This window comes from Procambarus clarkii, chromosome 67 (assembly GCF_040958095.1).
Source record: "Procambarus clarkii isolate CNS0578487 chromosome 67, FALCON_Pclarkii_2.0, whole genome shotgun sequence".
NCBI lineage: Eukaryota > Metazoa > Arthropoda > Malacostraca > Decapoda > Cambaridae > Procambarus > Procambarus clarkii.
Window position 1 is genome coordinate 6,107,807 of NC_091216.1, and position 24,958 is coordinate 6,132,764.

Genomic DNA, 24,958 nt, shown 5'->3' on the forward strand with positions numbered 1-24,958 from the left:
CAAATCGGGCCTTGCATAGTAGGCTGAGAAATGCGTTCTGGCTACTGGGTACGACATATATATATATATATATATATATATATATATATATATATATATATATATATATATATATATATATATATATATATATATATATATATATATATATATATATATATGTCGTACCTAATAGCCAGAACGCACTTCTCAGCCTACTATTCAAGGCCCGATTTGCCTAATAAGCCAAGTTTTCATGAATTAATGTTTTTTCGTCTACCTAACCTACCTAACCTAACCTAACCTAGCTTTTTTTGGCTACCTAACCTAACCTTACCTATAAATATAGGTTAGGTTAGGTTAGGTAGGGTTGGTTAGGTTCGGTCATATATCTACGTTAATTTTAACTCCAATAAAAAAAATTGACCTCATACATAGAGAAAAGGGGTTGCTTTATCATTTCATAAGAAAAAAATTATAGTAAATATATTAATTCAGGAAAACTTGGCTTATTAGGCAAATCGGGCCTTGAATAGTAGGCTGAGAAGTGAGTTCTGGCTACTAGGTACGACATATATATATATATATATATATATATATATATATATATATATATATATATATACTAAGCATATTAATATATAATGGTAAATTAGTAAAGATATTTATATATCCACATACCAAGCAAAGAATATATTTATCTGATGAGTGTCCAAATACTGTTCTCAATCATCTCAAAAAATTGCTCTCACTTGTTAATCCGCTAAGAAAGTTAAGCCAATTAGTCAATAACTAGAGTGAAAAGCCTTATTTTCTGTCATATTGTTGAATACATTTGTGTGATACTTCACCGTACAACTCCAGTGGAACTATTCCTATTAAAAAGTCTGTTTGTTTTTTAAATATCATTTTTAACTTCCGTTAATAGTTTCGGAAAGACTCAGTCCCAGCTGTTTTATGTGTAAGGATCATCTATTTTATATATAAAAACCAGCAGATTTATGTGTCAATTCCAGTAGTTCTATACCTCAGGCGAACCTATTTGAAAAAAAACAGCTGGCTCATATGTCAGGCCCAGTTCTTTCATATTCTGGAGCAGACATTTCAAAATCCGAAAATCTAAATGTATATTCAAATAAAAGTACATACGTAGAAGATGAGTTACAAACATAATGTTGGGTTTGTAGATAGAGCTAGTACATATAATACCTAAAGCCTCTTACACGCACAGCATTTCGGGCATTTGCTGTGTTAGTACTATCTGTTATATTTGTCGGGCAAAGCTGTTTTTCATGTTAGGACCAGCTGTTTTATTCGTCAGACCCAGTTGTTGTATATGTAGAACCAGCTGTTTTGTCAGGACCAGCTGTTTTATATGACAAGATTAGCAGTTATATTTGTTAGGCCCAGCTATTTACATGTCATGTCTAGGTGTTTATATATCATTACTAGTTGTTTAATTCGTCAGGTCCAGCAGTTTAACATGTCAGGAACATCTTTTTTCTGTCAGGCCCAGCTGTTTTATTTGTGTGAGAGAGCAGTCTCTCAGATTCCCAGCCCTGTCTCATGTTACACTACTGTATGGTGTTGGATGATGAAAAATCGTGATCTCAACATGTTGTGTTCAAGGGACAGGTCGTGTGCATTATGGTATCTCCGTTAATGGTATACATAGACCTAGCATGTCCATCAAGGGCTATTGGCTCGAGCAGTGCGATGATGATGTTGCAAGGTACAGTGTAAGGGCTTTCAGCAGAGATATGATGTATTAACATTGACGGGAATAGACAGAAAGCTTTACCTCACCATTTCCAGCTAGCTGTTGAGTGAACCTCAGGTCAGGGCAACTGTAACTGCTGAGACCAGTTGTGATGACGTAATGGTGACGTACCTGTGATGTTACCCCGTCACATGACCTCTTACGACCTATCAAAAGCAACAATATACACACGCCGTTAAACAGAGTTTCCTGATTTGTGGAAACCATACACAAAGTTTCAGGACAGATAGGGGTGCACTTCCCAACGATGCACCAGCATTACCGCCTGGACTTTTCGTCAGGATCAGACGTGTTCCAAAAAACTATCTAGGTAAATAATTTTACTAACATCGGTCTAAGTCCAAAGGCAACGTCTAATTATTTCGAATAGTTTATAAAAATAAACATCAAAGCGGACCGGAATCCCGCTGGGTGATATATTTTAGACCATAGTGTTACGGCCCTCTCGGGACGCAACGGGGTTCTTACTCTGATGTTGTTAGAGGAAGTTGTATCCGACCCCAAGCCAGTAGAGGCTTTCAAGGGATGTGATCCGTGACGCAAGTAACTTAAAGGGGGTAGGGAAAGAAAGTTAAGAACTTAAGATTATAATTATTCCCATCACCAATAAATAATATATAAAAGTGCACAGGGGGAGGGATATTAACACTATACAGGGGGATTATTCACAATCGTTGTCTTCTGCTGAAGACCCTGGTGCAAAACTCTCGGTGCTGAGTCCTCGGTCCTTTCGTGGCCACACAACGAATTCTTCTGAGAAGTTGAGCCTACCCTGGCCACAGGTCAGCCAAAACACAGGTCCACTGGGGGCACCGCCGTGGAGGCCGTCAACCACAAATCCAGCCGGTCTGCTGGCAGGTTCCGGACCCGCAACGCTGGTCAGGCCACTCCACGAACGATATTAGGGTAACGCCCTAGACAGGAGTCTCGTGTGATATCACAAATCACCCTCCTGTCCTCAGTACCCCAGTGGATGATCGTCTCCAGCAGTCGGCCCCGGGTAATCCTTCTACTGTCACTCCACTGACAGGGTAACACCACAGTGTTCTTCCGGGAAGCGACTTCACAGCTGCTGCAGCAAAGCACAATGTATGGAGACGGCTGCCTCGGGTAGACTGACTCAACTCCCATCACAGCAGTCCCAGGTCGACTCTGTAAGCAGACACGTCATCAATAACTGGGACACTAAAACACCTCACTTACAGGCTCAGACACAAACGCCTGACACATCCACTTCATAGATGGCGTTGTAGTCTGAGCACCACCTCACCAGAGGTCAGCAGCGGCGGTGTTGACTGCCGAACGGGACTGGAAACTGGCCCTTGTGGCCAGTATTCGCCGTCCTCACCAGGTGTCGTCGTCCGCTTGGCGGGGGTTTCGGGAGCTGACCCACAGATGGCGCGGTCGTCACTGCTCCGTGCTCGGACGCTGGATCCGGGTTCATAACACATAGTAGTGAACTGATGAAGATACAGAAGAATCACAATAAGATAACAAGGGGCAAGATTTAGTTAAGGACTTCATCAAGATTTAGCTAAGTGATCCTTAAAGTAACTGAACAGTTAATGTAACAAAGTTGCAGTACAGTTTATACACAGTGGAAACTGTATAGATTGGAGGACGTTAAGCTTAAGTCCGTCTATGAGAGAGACAGGAATTCTTCCATGAGACTGCCAGTCATCCATATTCTGACCCACCACATGTGTCACGCCACATGTGTCCCTCCACATGTGACCCGCAACACGTGTCACGCCATATGTGTCCCGACACATGTGTCCCTAAACATGTGTCATGCCACATGTGACCCACAACATGTGTCCCGCACATGTGTCACGCCACATGAATCCCGACACAAGTGTCATGCCACATGTGACCCACTACATGTGTCCCGCCACATTTGTCCCACCCATGTGTACAACCCATGTGTTCCGCCCAAGTGTTCCTCCCATGTGACTTGCCACATGTGTCCCTCCCATGTGTCTCGACACATGTGTCTCGCCACATGTGTCCCGCCCATGTGTCCCTCCACATGTGTCTCTCTCATGTGTCCCAACATATGTGTCCCGCCACGTGTGTCACACCACATGTGACCCGCCACATGTGACCCAGCACATGTGTCACACCACATGTGACCCACCACATGTGTCCCGCCACACGTGTCCCACCACATGAGTCCCACCACATGTGACCAGCCACATGTGTCCTGCCACTTGTGTCCCGCCACATGTGTCCCGCCACATGTATTCCGCCACATGTGTCCTGCCACATGTATCCCGCCACATGTATCCCGCGACATGTGTTCCGCAACATTTTTCCCGCTACATGTATCCCGCCACATGTGTCCCACCACATGTGTCACGCCATATGTGTCCAGCCACATGTGTCCCGCCACATGTGTCCCGCAACATGTGTCCCACCACATGTGTCACGCCACATGTGTCTTGCCACATGTATCCCGCCACATGTGTCCAGCCACATGTGTCTCGCCACATGTATCCCGCCACATGTGTCCGGCATGAACGTGTTCGCAGGGCCGGGCACTAACGTAAGTACTCAACAGAGATGATTCACGAAACTCGTGTTTGCGCCATCAAGCACATACAACAGGGGGAGACTGAGTGTTAATTACTGACATGGAGTGTTCCCGGGTGTCCTGATCAACTGCCATTATTGCCCTTGCACTTGACCGTGTAAGGATGGGGCGAGTCTTGAGAGTGGTGTTATCAGGTGTCAAGACAGGGGGTTGCAGGGGCAAGTTGCTGTGTGATTGGTCAGATCGGCTGCAAGAGCCTCTCTGATGCAATATAAGCTTTGCATAACACCAATCATTAGAGTAAGCTGCTACCCCATGTATTAGTAATTAAGGTCTCCGAATAAACATATGTATTTTGTTTTACTGTTTGTTATTTATGTTGATCCTTTACTGTACTAATCTGTACTAAACCACGCTAATCTGCTTGAATTACTGTTCCAAGAGTCCTGAGGTAAACCTCCATACTGTTAAGTATGGAGTATTATCATAATACATATATTATACTGTATAATACATATTATACATACTATCAGTAAAATACAGATTATACTGATGTTAATTTGATGTATGCGGTGTCACGTGGAGGTGGGTGGGCCGGGGCTCTGCTAACACTTAGCCGCTAGGGGCTCAAAAGGCCCAAATACTCAGCCCCTCCGACTCCCGGGATTCACCGGAGTCTCCTTGGTCACACAAGAGAGGACCAACAATGCCCACCTCCGCAGGTCTTTGCTTCCACCACAAAAGGGGGTGCCACTGATTCACCCTGGAAGCCCTTCAGTCAAACACGGGGAAACTGCTGTTAACAGTTCCGGCCTAGACCCGTGGGGGAGTGAAGGAAGACTCAGGCTTACCTTATAACCGTATCCTCCCTGAGTCTTGCCTGCCAGACAAAAAAAGGTTGCAGGAACTCCTTTCCCGCCTGTCTTCTCTATCTTCTTCTCAGCAAGGTCGCCAGCTGGGTTATTATATCTGCACCCCAGCAATGCAGTTCAGTGGGTGTATTATATATTGTTTGTAGCCAGAAGGTTGCTACTCCCATGGATCTGCTACTAGACTGTCGGCCCAGGGTACTATCCCGGGAAGGTCATGTGTGGCTTTACCTCTCTGTAGCCACTACGTTAATAGTTGCCACCATTCAGGCACCGATACTGATCGGGTGGCTAAGGGTTCACTTTTATGTAAGTCTGTGCTGTCTTTACCACCCTCCAGGCAATAAGAACTGCTATAGAGAACGTAGTGTTCCCTAGGTGGTACTATGATAACCTTCGTGTATGCTCATAGAGAAATATCATAAATGGAGGCACACTCAAACACAGTGATAAAATGTGTGAATTTACTGATGCAAATTACATGAACACACACACACACAATCACAAGTAATACATGAATATGGAAATATGGATAATAAGTCTGGAGATCGTCAGCCTCTTCTTCCACGACCTCCAACACTCCTTCAACTGGGCAGGAAGACAGGAGTCTCACACTCTCGCAGGAGGGCCTCTTCACCACGTCGGCGCCTCTTCTTCACTGTCCTGCCATCCATACACAATGTCCCCTCTGACAGTCCTGGACACAAGCTGCCTTGCAGCCTATTCTACTATTAAAGTATTACAGTCCTGCTGCCACATACATAAGTAACTATTGTGGCCTAACTAGCCTACTCACACAAGGGGTAATGGGAGGGAAAATGATCTACCTTACATTCCTGGCTCACGACGCCTGTCCCTCGATGGTGTGAGGTTCCCACGCTTCCTTGGGTCAATCCTTGACGATCCAGGACGTTCCACAGGTCCTCAGGTGTCGTGGAGCCTTCGCAACGTTGCCGTTCCAATCCCTGAGATTCAGCTGCCCCAATCCTGGTTCATCGATGGGCGCTGAGCTAATCACTATTTTTCCCACACTCGCCTCTCCCACAAGGCGTTGCTCTTTGTCCTAGGCACGGTGTCGTCCTTCCAAGATTCTCAGTGGATGTGACCCGGTCACAGCTAGGCCTGCCCGCCGCACCTTCCAGACCTCACGTCCAGCGGCGCCGCCCCAGCGTCGTCGCAGACTATTTTCCAAGTTTGGCACTTCTCTGCTCAATGAACTTGGTTCCTTATTTGCTTCCCAGAAGCGCAGGGTCTCCAATAACTGATGGTGGGCTGCGATGGCTAGTCAATCCACTGAATAAGGCTTGTAGAGCCTCTAATCCTTGAGAGCAGACCGAGGCGCGTCCTGTCGCTTCCAAGGTCAGATCAACTCTCACGTTGGCGCCGCCCGGGGCACTCGGTGACGTCATGGCGGGCCCTGATTGGTCGCCCGTGACCTAAGTCGGCCAATCCGCGATCGGCTAATGTCCCTTCCAAAAGGTCATATCTGCAGTAGGGGATACTGTTTCATTTTATATCAGGGCGCCAATTTCTCCTTATTTACAACTTATAATGTAACTTCCTTCCCTTTTCTGGCAGTCGGTCTGGTCGCCACATATATCATTAGACTCCCTGAACCTCAGAGAATCAGCAGGGAGATGCTGATATGACTCTTTAAGCCGGCAAACGAAAGAAATAGGAGAGGTCACCGTAACATACCCCTCCCCTTAAAATAAGAGTCATATCGGAAGAGCAGCACTCAAGAGGGCCACCTATACTCTTGCTCCCTCCGTTCCTGAAGTGTCACTCCTCCAGTTGGTGACGTGGCTCATACCACCTTGCCAGTCACTTGCCTCATTGTATCTCCACCTCGCATAGGACCGGGTGTGATGGGTGTTCCCTGAACACCTACAAGAAATCCTCTCTCCGTGGCTACGAGTGTACTCCCACGGCTCGTTACCACTGTAAGATTCAGTGCATGCAGCGCCTCCGCCGCGTCGTGCACTCCGAGATAGTCTTGCACTTCCACTGCGTCCTACAGGTACTCCATGTTTCCTCTCATGATCTCCTCTTCGCCAATCTTCTTTCTTCTCGGTTCCTCTTCTCCCATAGGTGCGTTGTCTCCTCACAGTGGCACTTGTAACCTGTACTCCATCCAGCAGCTTCCTCTCTTCCACAGTTGGCTTTTGCGATGGCCCAATGCCCCTCTGGTTAGGCTGGCGCCTATCCTGGGTGTACCTATTCCCTGCTTTCTTCGTATTGCCTTTCCTACACCACTCGCTCCTTCGTTCCCGACGAACATCTTCACTCCTCCATGAGATTCTCTTCCCTGCAGACGTCTTTTTCGGTTCGTGGTTGGGCTTATCCACCTCCCTGTGGCTCACCTCACCACGGTGGTTCATCTTGCACCTACCACTATTCATCTGGCCGGCATAGAGTGCACTGCGTCGTGGCTCCTCCACTCTGCCCCTCACCGCCGTTCGCTCATCCACTGAGCTTACTTTATTCACGTTTCTGTATGGAGGGAGTGCGGTCTGCAGCCTCTTCACCGCCCCAGGCGTTTGTACAGCTGCTCCTCGCCACTCCTCCACACGCATCATCAGGCTTAGTCGGAGGTCCCCGTCGGGGTTTTCCACAACCTCCGACGACCTCTCTGCACTCTCGCCCTCGTTGTCGTCGTCTCTGGCGACGTTTCCCCTGGCGAAGTCGGCTTCCTCACTACCATCTGGAACGACCGATACCTCACCTGGCAGGGTTGTACCACTGCTTGCAACATAGGCACTCCTGGCCCAATCGGGTTGTATCCTGCCTCCTCCGAGGTCATTACCCAGCACCATTTGTACATGCTCTAGGGGTAATTTAAGGGCTACAGCTACTATAGCTTTCTCGACTCCGCAGTCGGCAATCAGCTGTACTTCGTGAAGTGGCAACCTATATTCCTCCCCCACACTGCGTATCCTCACCACTCCCACAGGTGAATCATTAAATTCCTTGGGGAGAATACTCCTGGTTACCATACTTACGTCAGCACCCGTATCTCGAAGCACGGCAACCTCCACTGGGTCTGAGTTTCCAAACTTCACGTTGGCCCCGAAAACGAAGGGATGTTCACTCAACTTCATTTCCCAACCATTCACGTTGGGTCCACTATAATATGGGGTGTGAACAAACACTCTCTCCTCTTCCACCATTAATCCTACATTCCTTTGGTGCTCCTCACACTCGCGGGCATAATGTCCTCTCACGCCACAGTTGTAGCATCGGCTGCCTCCCCTGGGCGGCCACTCGCCAGTCCCTCGGGCGGTACCACTTGCAGACGTTCCATGGGTCCTCCTTGGACTCCCTGTCGTCGTATCCGGGACTGCAGCACTTGCTCCCGAGTTAGGTCCACTGCTCACAGCTTGGGGCTTCCTCCCCGCGTCTCTTGAGCTCTTGAACCGGGTTACTTCATCGGGCACACTACTCTTGGGAGAGTCCCCACTCGTCCTCGCTCCTCCTGAACTCCTAAGGTTCCCTCCCGACCTGGGGTAAGGCGAGTGTCTGGGCGGCCCCTCCCTCCTGATATGTAGTGCCTCCTCCAGCATGTCGGCTCGATCCGCTGCAGCCTTCAGGTCCTTAATACCTGCTTCTCTCAACCTTACTCGCAACTCAGGATGGAGCACTGACATAAACTTCTCCATCACTATCAGTCGTTTGATATCATCCACCGACTCCGCTTCCTCTGCCTTCAACCATCGTAGGAATTTCCGTTCCATATCCCTGGCGGTCTCGGCGTAAGTCTTTCCCGACGCTCTTGTACACTCTCTGAACCGCTTCCGGTACATCTCCGGAGTCAGCTGGAATGAGTGGAGAACCGCATTCTTAATCGCGTCATAACTAGTACACTCCTCTAGGTCCAGCATGTTGTAGGCTTCCCGGGCCTCACCAGTCAACCTGCCCTGGACCAGAGCAGCCCAATCATCTTCCGGCCACTTCTTCAGAGTTGCTATCCGTTCAAAGTGTTCGAAGAACGCCTCAGCTTCTTGTGGTTCGAACGTAGGCAAGTCACGTTCCCTTACCTTGAGGTCATCCCGCCGTGCAGGTAGTGAGGGCAGACCCCGTTCAACGCGACGCAATTCGACTTCTTTCTTTGCCTTTATCTCCTCCAGTCGCAGTTGTCTCTCTCCTTCTTCTCGCTGCAGCCGAGCTTCTCGCTCCTCTCGCTGCAGCTCAGCCGCACGTTCCTCTCGCTGCAGCTCAGCCGCACGTTCCTCTCGCTGCAGCTCAGCCGCACGTTCCTCTCGCTGCATTTGTGCTTCTCTCTCCTCTCGTCGCAGCTGGGCTTCCAGTTGCATCTTCATTATTTCCAGTTGCAGGCTCCCCTTACTACAGCTGGACCTTCCACTGCTCCCATGTTCACTGTGAATTCTCTCCACACTGGTAGGCGCTTGGGGTGGCCCTAGTCGGGACGGTTCACCTTGCGACGGCTCTCCTCGGGACGGCTCCTCTTGAGATGGCTCCTCTCCCGTCGCTTCCTCTCGAGCTGTGAGCTGTGCCATGATCTCTATCCTTCGCTCCGCTACCTTAGTCGTCCTCAACCTGATCCCAAAGTGGTTTGCCACTTGTTGGAGCTGGGCCTTGGTACACTCTTCCAAAATTCTCTCGTCCCTTGTGTCAATAAATTTCTTTACTTTGTCCTCCTCCATCTCTATATCATTGAGCATACACGACAGCACAGACAAGTTAGTAGGCACTAATTTCACCGTTTCAGTCCCTTAGCCGGTTGAGTAACAGTACTACTGAATTCACTGGCCACACTGTATTAGTACCCTGGCAACACTTGTCTTGAAATTTGGGCCACACTGTAGCTTGATCCACGCTTCCTGGCGAAGTTCCCAGTTCTTGGCTACTGGGGTTCGAATCCTGGCGAGGTCGCCAGTTCTCTGTCACGTGGAGGTGGGTGGGCCGGGGCTATGCTAACACTTAGCCGCTAGGGGCTCAAAAGGCCCAAATACTCAGCCCCTCCGACTCCCGGGATTCACCGGAGTCTCCTTGGTCACACAAGAGAGGACCAACAATGCCCACCTCCGCAAGTCTTTGCTTCCACCACAAAAGGGGGTGCCACTGATTCACCCTGGAAGCCCTTCAGTCAAACACGGGGAAACTGCTGTTAACAGTTCCTGGCCTAGACCCGTGGGGGAGTGAAGGAAGACTCAGGCTTACCTTATAACCGTAACCTCCCTGAGTCTTGCCTGCCAGACAAAAAAAGGTTGCAGGAACTCCTTTCCCGCCTGTCTTCTCTATCTTCTTCTTAGCAAGGTCGCCAGCTGGGTTATTATATCTGCACCCCAGCAATGCAGTTCAGTGGGTGTATTATATATTGTTTGTAGCCAGAAGGTTGCTACTCCCATGGATCTGCTACTAGACTGTCGGCCCAGGGTACTATCGCGGGAAGGTCTGTGTGGCTTTACCTCTCTGTAGCCACTACGTTAATAGTCGCCACCATTCAGGCACCGATACTGATCGGGTGGCTAAGGGCACATTTTTATGTAAGTCTGTGCTGTCTTTACCATCCTCCAGGCAATAAGAACTGCTATAGAGAACGTAGTGTTCCCTAGGTGGTACTATGATAACCTTCGTGTATGCTCATAGAGAAATATCATAAATGGAGGCACACTCAAACACAGTGATAAAATGTGTGAATTTACTGATGCAAATTACATGAACACACACACACACAATCACAAGTAATACATGAATATGGAAATATGGATAATAAGTCTGGAGATCGTCAGCCTCTTCTTCCACGACCTCCAACACTCCTTCAACTGGGCAGGAAGACAGGAGTCTCACACTCTCGCAGGAGGGCCTCTTCACCACGTCGGCGCCTCTTCTTCACTGTCCTGCCATCCATACACAATGTCCCCTCTGACAGTCCTGGACACAAGCTGCCTTGCAGCCTATTCTACTATTAAAGTATTACAGTCCTGCTGCCACATACATAAGTAACTATTGTGGCCTAACTAGCCTACTCACACAAGGGGGAGGGAAAATGATCTACCTTACATTCCTGGCTCACGACGCCTGTCCCTCAATGGTGTGAGGTTCCCACGCTTCCTTGGGTCAATCCTTGACGATCCAGGACGTTCCACAGGTCCTCAGGTGTCGTGGAGCCTTCGCATCGTCGCCGTTCCAATCCCTGAGATTCAGCTGCCCCAATCCTAGTTCATCGATGGGCGCTGAGCTAATCACTATTTTTCCCACACTCGCCTCTCCCACAAGGCGTTGCTCCTTGTCCTAGGCACGGTGTCGTCCTTCCAAGATTCTCAGTGGATGTGACCCGGTCACAGCTAGGCCTGCCCGCCGCACCTTCCAGACCTCACGTCCAGCGGCGCCGCCCCAGCGTCGTCGCAGACTATTTTCCAAGTTTGGCACTTCTCTGCTCAATGAACTTGGTTCCTTATTTGCTTCCCAGAAGCGCAGGGTCTCCAATAACTGATGGTGGGCTGCGATGGCTAGTCAATCCACTGAATAAGGCTTGTAGAGCCTCTAATCCTTGAGAGCAGACCGAGGCGCGTCCTGTCGCTTCCAAGGACAGATCAACTCTCACGTTGGCGCCACCCGGGGCACTCGGTGACGTCATGGCGGGCCCTGATTGGTCGCCCGTGACCTAAGTCGGCCAATCCGCGATCGGCTAATGTCCCTTCCAAAAGGTCATATCTGCAGTAGGGGATACTGTTTCATTTTATATCAGGGCGCCAATTTCTCCTTATTTACAACTTATAATGTAACTTCCTTCCCTTTTCTGGCAGTCGGTCTGGTCGCCACATATATCATTAGACTCCCTGAACCTCAGAGAATCAGCAGGGAGAGCTGATATGACTCTTTAAGCCGGCAAACGAAAGAAATAGGAGAGGGCACCGTAACAGCGGACAATGAGAAGAACCCTTAATGCATTCCTTAGCCCTTGGGGGGGGGGGGTTTCTACGGGCAAGGTGATAAGAGTTTTAGGCGCTATAAGAAACTCCTTACAGGTGGACCACTTATACGGTAAAGCGCACCCAGGATTCTCGACCCCTTGTTCACGCCTTAGTTAAGTGGAAGCAATTGTGCGCAACATTGCTGGAGGAGACTTGTTGTCCTTCAGCTCGACTTGCACACGTGTGCATGCAGATGACTGTGCAGTATTGTGCACTGTGCAGCACTGTGCACTGTGCAGTACTGTACACTGTGCAGTACTGTGCACTGTGCAGCACTGTGCACTGTGCAGTACTGTACATTGTGCACGTACAATTTTCCTTATGCCAGCTTGGAATAATGTAGTACTCACCTAGTTGTGCTTGCAGGGGTTGAGCTTCAGCTCTTTCCTCCCTCCTCTCGACTGTCCATCAACTGGTATTTTCTTGGATATCCCTTGGTGGATAATCTTATTTGGACTTAAGATGAAGTATGAGTGAAAACACCAGAGGCCAGATTCACGAAGCAGTTACGCAAGCACTTACGAACGTGTACATATTTCCTCAATCTTTGATGGCTTTGGTTACATTTATTAAACAGTTTACAAGCATGAAAACTTCCCAATCAACTGTTGTTATTGTTATAAACAGTCTCCTGGTGCTTCGGAGCTCATTAACTGCTTAATAATTGAAAACAAAGCCGCCAAAGAGTGAGAAAAGATGTACAGGTTCTTAAGTGCTTGCATAACTGCTTCTTGAATCTGGCCCCCAGGTCATGTGAGGAGATGCAAGAGGCTCGGCATCTCACTCAAAGGACACTGGAGGCGAGTGAAGCTTAAGTCAAGCTTCAAGAAGGTCAAGAAGATCAAGAAGAAGAAGGTCAAGAAGATACCTGGCCTCACGACAGCCTTTGGTTAACCATCTCTGTATACGCCCGATGAACTCACAGACCTATAGCTGAGCTAAACGATACTGAGTTAAGATATTAGCTGCTTTCTGATTGGCGGTCTGAGTAGAGGTTCCGAGGTGAGGAGGTGCTAGACGATGGCTCGTCTTCCCACGCCAGACTGTTGAGCAGAGCGTTGAGATTGTTGCAAGTGGACAACGACCTCTCTATTAGGTCATGTGTTGGCTCCGCCCACAAGTGCTGCACTCTTGGTGACTTCAGCTTAGATCTCCTTGAGGTACAGCCGTCAGCAGTAGTGTGGTAGTGACGTCAGCGGTAGTGTGGTAGAGACGTCAGTGGTAATGTGGTAGAGACGTCAGCGGTGGTGTGGTAGAGACGCCAGCGGTGGTGTGGTAGTGACGTCAATGGTGGTGTGGTAGAGACGTCAGCGGTGGTGTGGTAGAGACGTCAGTGGTAGTGTGGTAGAGACGTCAGCGGTAGTGTGGTAGAGACGTCAGTGGTAATGTGGTAGAGACGTCAGCGGTGGTGTGGTAGAGACGCAAGCGGTGGTGTGATAGTGACGTCAATGGTGGTGTGGTAGAGACGTCAGCGGTGGTGTGGTAGAGACGCCAGCGGTAGTGTGGTAGTGACGTCAGCGGTGGTGTGGCAGAGACGTCAGTGGTAGTGTGGTAGAGACGTCAGCAGTAGTGTGGTAGAGACGTCGGTGGTAGTGTAGTAGAGACGTCAGCGGTAGTGTGGTAGAGACGTCAGCAGTAGTGTGGTAGAAACGTCATTGGTAGTGTGGTAGAGACGGCAGCGGTGTTGTGGTAGAGACGTCAGTGGTAGTGTGGTAGATACGCCAGTGGAAGTGTGGTAGAGACGCCAGCGGTAGTGTGGTTGTGACGTCAGCGGTAGTGTGGTAGAAACGTCAGTGGTAGTGTGGTAGAGACGTCAGTGGTAGTGTGGGTGAGACGTCAGCGGTAGTGTGGTAGAGACGTCAGTGGTAGTGTGGTAGAGACGTCAGCGGTAGTGTGGTAGAAACGTCAGTGGTAGTGTGGAAGAGACGTCAGTGGTAGTGTGGTAGAAACGTCAGTGGTAGTGTGGTAGAGACGTCAGTGGTAGTGTGGTAGAGACGTCAGCGGTAGTGTGGTAGAGACGTCAGTGGTAGTGGGGTAGAGACGTCAGCGGTGGTGTGGTAGAGACGTCAGCGGTAGTGTGGTAGAAACGTCAGTGGTAGTGTGGTAGAGACGTCAGTGGTAGTGTGGTAGAGACGTCAGTGGTAGTGTGGTAGAGACGTCAGTGGTAGTGTGATAGAGACGTCAGCAGTAGTGTGGTAGAAACGTCAGTGGTAGTGTGGTAGAGACGTCAGTGGTAGTGTGGTAGAGACGTCAGTGTTAGTGTGGTTAAGTCATCAGCGTAAGTTTGGTAGTGTGGTAGAGACGTCAGTGGTAATGTGGTAGAGACGTCAGTGGTAATGTGGTAGAGACGTCAGTGGTAATGTGGTAGAGACGTCAGTGGTAATGTGGTAGAGACGTCAGCGGTAGTGTGGTAGAGACGTCAGTGGTAATGTGGTAGAGACGTCAGTGGTAATGTGGTAGAGACGTCAGTGGTATCAGTGCCTTTACTAAGGATAATTGTTTACTAATAAGTTTATTTTCATAGTACATTACTGCTTACTGGAACTCCATTATTTTGTTTAAATTAAACACTCTAGTGGGAATTATTAAAATGTAAAATAATTCCACTTTATATTCGTCATTTATTAACGTAGCTTTAATAAACCGACTTACGCTATGAAAGGTTATATTATAATATGAAAGATTTAAACGAGTCATAAATACTCGTTCACAATATCTTCCTTCCCTAGTGAATTCCGATATATATAAATTCATTTACGCTGGAGGTACTTACCGAGAGCCGCTCATGCGCAATCAGAAGAGGGAGGAAGGACAGCGCGACTCTTCTCCGACGCCATTACATGGAAATGTGGGCATTCCATCTTGCCAAGTTACTGTGTTGCAGAACTACTATTTAGCGACTCATAGTTACGTCATCCTTGCATCAGTGAGCGCAAGAGTTCGTGGAGATCTACATCTGCATTCAACACAATTCCGGGCGAGGATAATTACTAGTTCCTACTGATTTTTGTTATAGAAGTGCATATGATAACATTTTTCTTATTTAGGTTGGTCGTTCGTTATGCCACGCAACAACAGCTAAAACACAGTTAGTTACATTAAGTCTAGACTCCCACTTTTCAATCAGAAATAGTGATATTAATTATAGTCTAGACAATGTTTACGTTTAATTTGCCTCTCAGCTTGACAGGGAGCGGCGTGAAGGAGAAGAATTAGGAGCACACGGAATTTCATTCCATGTGCTCGCTGGACACCGCGGTGCAACAAGTGTGCTGTCGTTGTCGCCACACACTTTTCCAACTAATTCAGTCAAACAGCTAAGCTGACATTATTTTCTAGTAGTGTAGTATTAGATATACTAACACCTAGCTACATGAATTATTTCTTTTCAAATTGTCATTTACTTGTCATTAATGAAAGTTATACTATTTACTAACCCCATTTCTTTGGAATCTATATATATGAACTATGATTTGAATTTACATACACTTTTTTTTCTGACGGTTGAGCCGGCGTCAGATTATTGGTGCTAAGACTTATTTGTATCCTAGCGCTCGTACCCCAGAATTTATGAAAGTTAATTTGACTCATATTTCATGATAAATACAGTTCCATTAAGATCCATAGGACACTAGTTCTTGGTATCAAATTAATCCACTTGCTCATTTTTGTTTTCCACCTTTTCTCGAAAGGTGGTGGTCCTTCGTAGCTATTGAAGTGTTTTCATTGTAATTACAAATATTATAGTCAGATTTTCCCACAGGTAGAGACGTCAGCGGTATTAGTGTAGAGGCCTGAGCGGTAGTGTGGTAGAGACGTCAGAGACAGTGTGGTAGAGATGTCAGCGGTAGTGTGGAAGAGACTTCATTGGGAGTGTGGTATAAACGTCCGGGGTAGTGAGATTGCAACGACAGCGGCAGTGTAGTAGAGACGTCAGCGATAGTGTGGTTGAGACGTCAGGGATAATGTGGTAGAGACGTCAGCGGTGGTGTGTCAGAGACGCCAGCAGTACTGTGGTAGAGATATCAGCGGTGGAGTGGTAGAGACGTCAGCGGGAGTGTGGTAGAGACGTCAGCGGTAGTGTGGTAGAGACGTCAGCGGTAGTGTGGTAGAGAAGTCTGTGGTAATGTGGAAGAGACGTCAGTGGTAGTGAGGTTGAGACATCAGCGGTAGTGTGATAGAGACATCAGCGGTAGTATGGAAGAAACGTCAACGGTAGTATGGTAGAAACGTCAGCGGTAGTATGGTAGAAACGTCAGCGGTAGTATAGTAGAAACGTAAACGGTAGTATGTTAGAGACGTCAGCGGTAGTGTGGGAGAGATGTCAGCTGTGGCGTGGCAGAGACGTCAGTGATGTGGCAGAGAAGTCAGCGGTGTATTGGAAGACACTGCTCAACATAATATATATATATATATATTAGTATATTTTGGTAGCAGTCTTTCCTGTAGACATATATTATTAAATATGTCCGAAAAAGTAAGATTAATAATTCTAACACGAATTTTCTCGATCTTTCTTACGTTTCTTTACACTGTTGATGGTAATTCAAAAATCAATTCTCCAAAATTCATTTTTATTTCTAGTCTGACGTGACACTTGAGCGCGTTTCGTAAAACTTATTACATTTTCAAAGACTTTAGTTTACACACACACACACAACTTTAACTGAATAGAGCTTAAACATCTTCGAGTTTTTATACCTACATTTGGGTGAAGTGACATGTTACAATAGTTTTGGATGAGGTGAAAATAAACTTTTAACACAAGACAGGACACGAAACAATGGGTATTAAAGGTAGGTAACTGCAGAAGGTCTAATTTTTATTGGCCCATATTTCATGATGCTTCTATATTGGAGCGGAGTCTTGAAGTGGGTAGAATATAGTTGAGCATTAATTGGCTGTTGATTGCTGGAGTTGACTTCTTGATGTGTAGTGCCTCGCAGATGTCAAGCCGCCTGCTATCGTTGTATCTATCGATGATTTCTGTGTTGTTTTAAGAATCATCTTATACATATAAGCGCTCACGGAACGCCAGGCGAGTGTCTTACCACTACACCAGAGAGACTGGTGAAATTCACAGTCATTCCAATTCTTTATAATACACAAAGGGAGGGTGGAGGCCACCACTGGAACCTGACCACGCATCCACTGGGAAAGAATTAACCAGAAACAGGTATAGAATAGCTTAGAATGATCAAAAGGATAAGTATAAAAGATGAAAGTAAAAGTCTCATTGAACACACACATAATATATGATTATAACATTGTTATGCCACATTTTAACTCTCCCTATCAGAGTCAATGTCTCATTGTTATGAGACATTGTTATATATATATCAAACCATTGATATTACAAACATCATGTTTCAGATTCTTTACTTTAATAAGCATGATGTTGCGAATACTTCTCGTATTCGTCATCAAATATAAAAGAAAAAAAGTCACAATAAAATAAGTAGCAAACGAAGAAATAATTCTGAACAAGATTACCTATCAGAAGAAAAGATATATCAAACGATCAACCCGTCCTTGACTCAAGTCCATTACATCCAGCAGTTGACCCTACAGACGCATTCATTAATTTGTACATGCTGTTCATTCAAAACGGAATTTTCTCGAAAATAAATTAATATTATAATATATTAGCATACTAGCTGTACCCGGCCACAGCAACATTCACCTGTCTCCTAGTCTTCCCCTCCCATCCCATCGTTATCTTGAGGTTATCTTGAGATGATTTCGGGGCTTTAGTGTCCCCGCGGCCCGGTCCTCGACCAGGCCTCCACCCCCAGGAACCAGCCCGTGACAGCTGACTAACACCCAGGTATCTATTTACTGCTAGGTAACAGGGGCATTCAGGGTGAAAGAAACTTTGCCCATTTGTTTCTGCCTCGTGTGGGAATCGAACCCGCAACACAGAATTACGAGTCCTGCGCGCTATCCACCAGGCTACGAGGCCTCGTCCTCCCAACCATTCCCCACTTTCCCGTCCCCTCGTCCTCCCCACTATCTCCCCCTCCCCTGTCCCTTTTTCCTCCCTATCATCCCCCACTCCACCATCATCTCGTCCTCCTAACCATTCCCCACTCCACTGTCCCCTTGATCTCCCCACCATCTCCCACTCCCCTGTCCCTTCATCTTCCAAAGATTCCCTTCTCCCTCTGTCCCTTCTTCCTCCCCACCATCCCCCATTCCCATGTCCCTTTGTCCTCACCACCATTCTCCATTCCTTCCCATCCTCTCGTCCCCAACTCTCCCATTCACTTGTCCTTCCCAACTTTAATCCCTCTACTGTCCCCACATCCTCCCCACCATCCCCCTCTCCAATCCCCTCATCCTCCTCACCATTTCGCATTCCCCCATCCTGATGCATTCCTAAATGATCTGATGATCCAATCAGAAAATTTTGAGCATCAAATGATCTGATGTTCCCATCAATGAAAAATAAGAACAGTTAAAAATATGAAATGAAAAATAATGAAAAAATAAATAAACAAACTGTACTCACAAAATGAATAGTATGGTGAAAAATACAGCTCAATTCCAAGGGAAGTCTTACAAAATAGTGAAATCAAAATTTAAGTAAATCAAAATCTATGAAAATTATATTTATCAATGTAACTGGAAACATTGAAATCGAATCATAACATATTTAGTAATGTGTGTGTTGCTCTTATGTGCAACAGATGGCGCAGGTTTTCCAAAAAGCATGGTTCAACTGTCACAGGTGTGGCATATATACTTATAATCACAAAATGAACGGTAAAATAAACATCACAGCTAAATTCCAACGCACTGTCACACAAAATAATTAAATCAAAATGAAAATAAATGGAAATCTATGAAAATTCAATTTATCAATGCAATCGGAATCATTGAAATTGTATAAAAACATACTTAATATAGCGAGTGTTGCTCGTACTGCCAACAGATGACTTTTAAAAAAAAAAAAGGGGCATGTTTTATCTGTCACAGGTGTAGCATCTATATAGTAGGTATATAAAAACATGCGCATATTCGAATGGAACATTGTGTAAAAATTTTCAAAGCAATCGGTAAAGAGGTTTCAAAGATTTCCACTCACATGGAAAACACACGAAAACACAGTTTTTCATTAAAAGCATGTTCTTCCCGTCACAGACGTTACATCTATATAAGTAGTGAGATATGTGACTAGAACTGTCCCCTCCCCGAGAAGTACCTCAGGGATCAAACTAGGTCGTAGTCAAAATTGGGTGTGGGAGTCCGTAGATTGTGACCGGTTGCTTCAGGAGGGACGTTGTGGGTTACAGAGGGTAAAATGTATGGGACGTTGTGGGTCATGTAGGTAGAATGTGTGTAGAGGTAAGAAGGGTAGGGGTGGGATAAGAAATGGGTGAGGTATACATCAACAAGTTGATAGTGTGAGAGAGGGAGGGAGGGGGGGGGGTGCTCCCACATGATGTGGGATGGGTTGCAGCATGTGGGATGTTTTGGGTTAAGTAGGGTAAAAGTGTAAGTATAGGAACAGGTGAGCAATAGTAGTAGATGAATATGTATGAGCATGTGCCATAAAGTTAATCGCCTGTAGCTGCAACAATGGGCGGATGTGATGCAAAAATGCACAGAAGGGATCCCAAAACGTGCGGACGTGATCCCAAAATGGGCAAACGGGATGCAAAACGCGCGGACGGGATACAAAACACTGGGACGTTGTGAGTCCTGAGGGTAAAAGGGAGTAGAAGGTGTAAGTATGGGAATAGGTTTGTAGCATAAGTGTAGATAGCATAGACTTAAGCAGTGTAAGTAGTTATATAAATACATAGATAATAATAATAATTGTATGTAGGATCGAGAAGGGTATGTTGAGGGCGTAGAGTGAGGGTCTCCATCCCGTGGAAGGAACAGCCTAGGAGATTTAGATTTATGAATATGTATGAGTGTGTGCCGTAGAGTTATTCGCATGTAGCTATATATAGTTAAATAACAGTATGTAGGTTATGTTGAGGAGGTCTAGAGGAGGGCCCCCTACCCCTGACTGGGTAGGAGACCGGCCTTTAGAAATGGGTAGTTAGGGGTAGGGCACGTGCAGGAGGTTAAGGGAAAAGGGGAAGGGAGGGGAGCAGGTGGTGTCTTTGACTCATAGCGCGGGGTCTGTTTTATGTAATGTAAATATATTTTTACCAGTTCTTTGCCTGTGGTGGTGGGGGCTCTCCAATATCTCCATGTCTGAGTTGAGAGGTGTACACGGCAGGAGATGACAGCGACAAATAATGGTGAGAATGAGCCGTACTGGTTTTGTAAACAGGGTGGGTGGGCCTCCCCCTCTCTCTCTCTCCTTCCCCTCCCCTAGCTTGCTTCCAGACGGGTAAGGAGCTGCCTCATAGGTCTGAGGAGTGTCACCACATAGCACAGCAATACACTATAGCATAGGTCACACCACCACATAGCAGCAGCAGTAGCAGCAGCACATAGTCATGTGGCTTGCACCACTACCCCACACCACCGCATGCTAGCATAGCACTCAGGACCGGTGTGGTCTTTGACGCTTCGCGCATGAGTGGGCTGTGTTCACGTTAAGGAGGTGTCATATGTCACACCTTCCCCTTCCCTCCCCTTACCCTTTGACCATGTAAGTGACAGTTACCAATTACTCGACAATCCCCCATTTCACATTTCCTCAGTCCAGCAAAAATGAGGTAAAAAAATAGTTAGGGAGAGTAAACACATTATATGTCTCTGTATTCACATCAAATAATGTCTATAGCCCAAGGTAGAGATCTTTTAATTTCGCTTGGATTCTGAGTAAGGACCCCTCATCGTGTTAAATCATCGACCCTCAAATCAAATCACCTGCTGACACCTTAATAGGATTTAGCATCAGTCAGTAAAAGCAGTCACTCAGGTAAAAGTCGGTAGGCGTTTTTACTGGAGGTAGGCAGTAGGCGTTGTACACTACTGAATTAATATATATGTAATTTAGATCAAACCTAGGAGCTTCGCCAGGGCATACCAAATACCACCACCCTCACACATACATATGAGATCTACCAGGTCGCACGCCCCTGGGCGGCTCGCCTCTGTAAATTTTGATACATAATTGAGGCTAAATGAGGTGATACCGCCCACCTTGTTGAAATCAACCTCACTGAGGACCAAGTCACTCTCCTAAATCTGGGTATAAACTGTCACGTTATGTCCAGACCGAGTGAGATGGCCCGGAAAGAGGAGTTGGAGATCCTGTTGGACGACATTTTCGAACTCGAGACACAAAAAAAGGTCACCACCAAAGAACACCTTACAAGCAGAACTTATTGCAGAAGGAGGAAAGAATCGAGGCAACTACAGAAGCACCATACGGTCCCCCGAACACAAAGTGGCAGCTAAGAGCCTTCGTGAGAACAAGGAGATAGTCGTCAGGAGAGGTGACAAGTCGCCAATATATGTCATTCTTAAAAAAGACGAATATCTGGCGAAATTTAACCTCATACTCTCTGACGAAACTAAATTCCAAAGGGTAACGAAAGACACTACAGCCGAATTGCAAGCAAAGGTCAACAAATTGATCAAAACTGTGAACGCCAAGAAATCCGGACTCCACCTGCCAAAGATCATTGAGGAATACAAACCTGGATACACGTATGGAAATGTCAAAGACACACAAACCTGGAAACCCACTTCGGCCAATCATCAGCCAGATACCCACACCCACGTACAGACTGGCGAAGCGACTCAACGGCTTCCTGACTCCTTATGTCCCTTGCGCCTTCAGCCTGAAGTCCCCAAAGGAATTTGTTGACTTACTGTGGGGAACACGGGCCACAGGGATAGGAGCCTCGTTGGACGTAGAATCACTGTTTACCAACGTACCTGTGGATGAAACAATCGGGATGATAGCCAACAGAGTGTATCGTGATCACGGCCTGTACTCCTCTAGACATACCAGAAAACATTCTAAGGAAACTACTCCAAGCTTGTACTAAAAAGGCACCCTTATACATGAACCCGGAAGGGCACATGTATAAGCAAGTAGATGGGGTCGCCATGGATTCTCCCCTAGGTGTCCTGTTTGCGAATTTCTACATGGGTACCATCGAACAAAAGGTCTTAGTCGACATGAACTTGAAACCTGCCATATACTGCAGATATGTTGACGACATTTTTAAACAGGTACCTGATGTCAGAAGTCTGCAGGAGCTGAAGGAGGCATTCGAGCAGAATTCTGTGTTGAGTTTCACTTATGAGATGGAGAAGGATGGGAAGCTGCCCTTTCTAGATGTAACAGTCATGGAAAGGAGCGGAGGTTTCCACACTGCAGTCTACAATAAGGAAACAAACATACGAATGTGCCTCAATGCCAACAGTGACTGCCCAAACAGGTACAAGAGAAGTGCTGTCAATGCTTACGTCGACCGTGCTCTCAGCCACAGCTCAGGTTGGAAGCAAGTCGATGAGAAACTCTGCAGGGTAAGGCAGGTCCTAGTCAACAACGGCTTCTCCAATGGTTTCGTTGAAGACATCATAAAAAGGAAGGTGAAACGCCATGCAACCTCTGAAGAGACTACTAACATAATACCTCAACCCGTTCTCGCAAATTTAATAAGTCAATATTGACTTATTAAATATGTGCATAGGTGACATACTTAACATAATAGATACCCTTAAAAAGATTCATAGAAAACATCGACCTTACCTAACCTACTTAGTATGTTAAGATAAGCATCTTATTGCTTCGTAATTACAATTATTACCTAACCTATAATAGGTATACATTAAGTAATAATTGTAATTACGAAGCAATAAGATGCTTATTTTAAGATACTAACAAGGTTAGGTAAGGTTGGTGTTTTCTATGAATCTTTTTAAGGGTATCTATTATGTTTAGTATATCACCTATGCACGTAGTTAATAAGTCAATATTGACTTTACGAATTTGCGAGAACGGGTTGAATACCTGTACCCCCTATTAGACTGTTTTACAGGAACTTCTTTTCCACAGTTCATAAAATGGAGGAAAGGGTCCTGAAAGATATTGTTAATAGGAACGTTATTCCTACAGACAAAAATCAGAAGATACAATTGACGATTTACTATGACACCAAAAAAAACGGCCAACCTACTCATGAAAAACTCTCCAGACACAAAGCAAAATGCCTTAAACGAGACCAACGTCGTCTATGCCTTCAAATGCCCACTTGGGGACTGTAAGCCCTAAAGAACTCAGTATATAGGCAAAACAACAACATCTCTTTCCAGGCGAATAACAATGCATAAGCAACAGGGCTCCATTGTTTGATGCTTTGTTTGTTCATTTGTCAGAAAATGCTCACCAAATTGATTGGGAGAGTGCTTCTTCAATAACAAATTGTAAAAGCACCTATAACAGAAACATAATTAAATCTGCTTTGATACAGATCACAAAAGAAAGTAATTTGAATATTAGCAGTGGTCTATATAACTTAGATCCATTTTTAATAGATCAGTTAAAAGGCGATTTAAGTAGGATCATTGGAACGCATTTGTCTCACAAATTCATTGTATATATTTACCATTTTATGCTATAATGTATCAGATGGGCCATTGGGCTACATCAGATGGGCCAATTGGCTGCATCTGTTGGGCCAATGGGCCGTCTGCGTTGTCCAAGTATTGTACCTCATCTCACTTCACCACTCTCTCCTGCCTATTTATACCAATCACTCGATCTGTAAAATCACTCCTTCTGAAGATGTATTAATATACGAAAGTACTTAAGGAAATTCCTGTTTCATTTTTCCTCCGTGGTCTGACATTGTCATATATATATATATATATATATATATATATATATATATATATATATATATATATATATATATATATATATATATATATCCTAGGGATTATTAAATATATACCTATGGTTATATATATATATTACCAAGGGAGCCATTACCTAGGGACATCCTGACGTCACCGTGCCTAGCCTTCACAGAGTGCTGTGTGAATGTCCTGGGAAGGTGCAGGAGTGGCGGAAGGTGCCCAGAGTGGACCACCTCAACAAAAACGGATAAAAACAGGTGGGTGTGCAGTGTATGGAATACAACGGCAGTGAGGGCCACGCTGGCGCCCTCTAGGCCTCCCACGGCTAAGGTGTGGTGGAGGAGGGGGTGTTGTTGTTCGGTCGGGCGAGGGGGGGGGTCACCCATGTGCCACCCAGTGTTTATAGAAATACGTTTGGGAAATAAAAATCAGCAATCATGGTCAGAGCTAATAGAGGTCACAGTGTGTCGGATTACAAGTGTATGATTCATTCACCATTGTGCAGTGATATACAAGAAAATTATACCAGTGTTTAAGTGTCACCCAGACCCCCCCCCCCCCCCCTTCGAGCTGAGCGAGGCCCGTTCAACCCCCACCACCTCCCCGCCCGCCGGCCTCGCCGCACCACAGTACCTCCTGCCATCCCACCACCCAGCCCACCCTGCGCCTGGGTGTCTCCCACCCACCTATTCACAACCCCACACTGTGCTTGTTGCAGGGATGTGTTATCCTCCATGCTCCCAGATATGGCACAGGTCACAGCAGGCATTCAGGTTCCTCCCAAAAGGGAGGGAGACACAAGTACTCATAGGAGTGGTGAGTGTGAGGGACAGCTAGCCACCCCTCCTGCCACCACCCGTGTCCACCCCTGCTGCCACTCATCCTCTGTCATCCCTCCCACGTCAGCCAATGTCTCAGCTCGCCTAGGGGATGGTGGGGACTCCACCAACTAACCAGGAACCCCTCAGCAAAGAACACGGTCCTGGGAACAGTGCACCCAGACGTGCAACCAGAGGACCCAGACCCAGAGGAACGTGTCGGGTGTGTGGCGAACCTCACAGCCTTAGAAACGATG

General features: G+C 46.4%; 1 pseudogene; it reads left to right on the top strand.

Moving 5' to 3' along the window:
* The first annotated feature begins 1,661 nt into the window (after positions 1-1,661).
* The window catches only part of LOC138355519 (uncharacterized), a 34,110-nt pseudogene continuing 10,813 nt past the window's right edge, over positions 1,662-24,958 (top strand).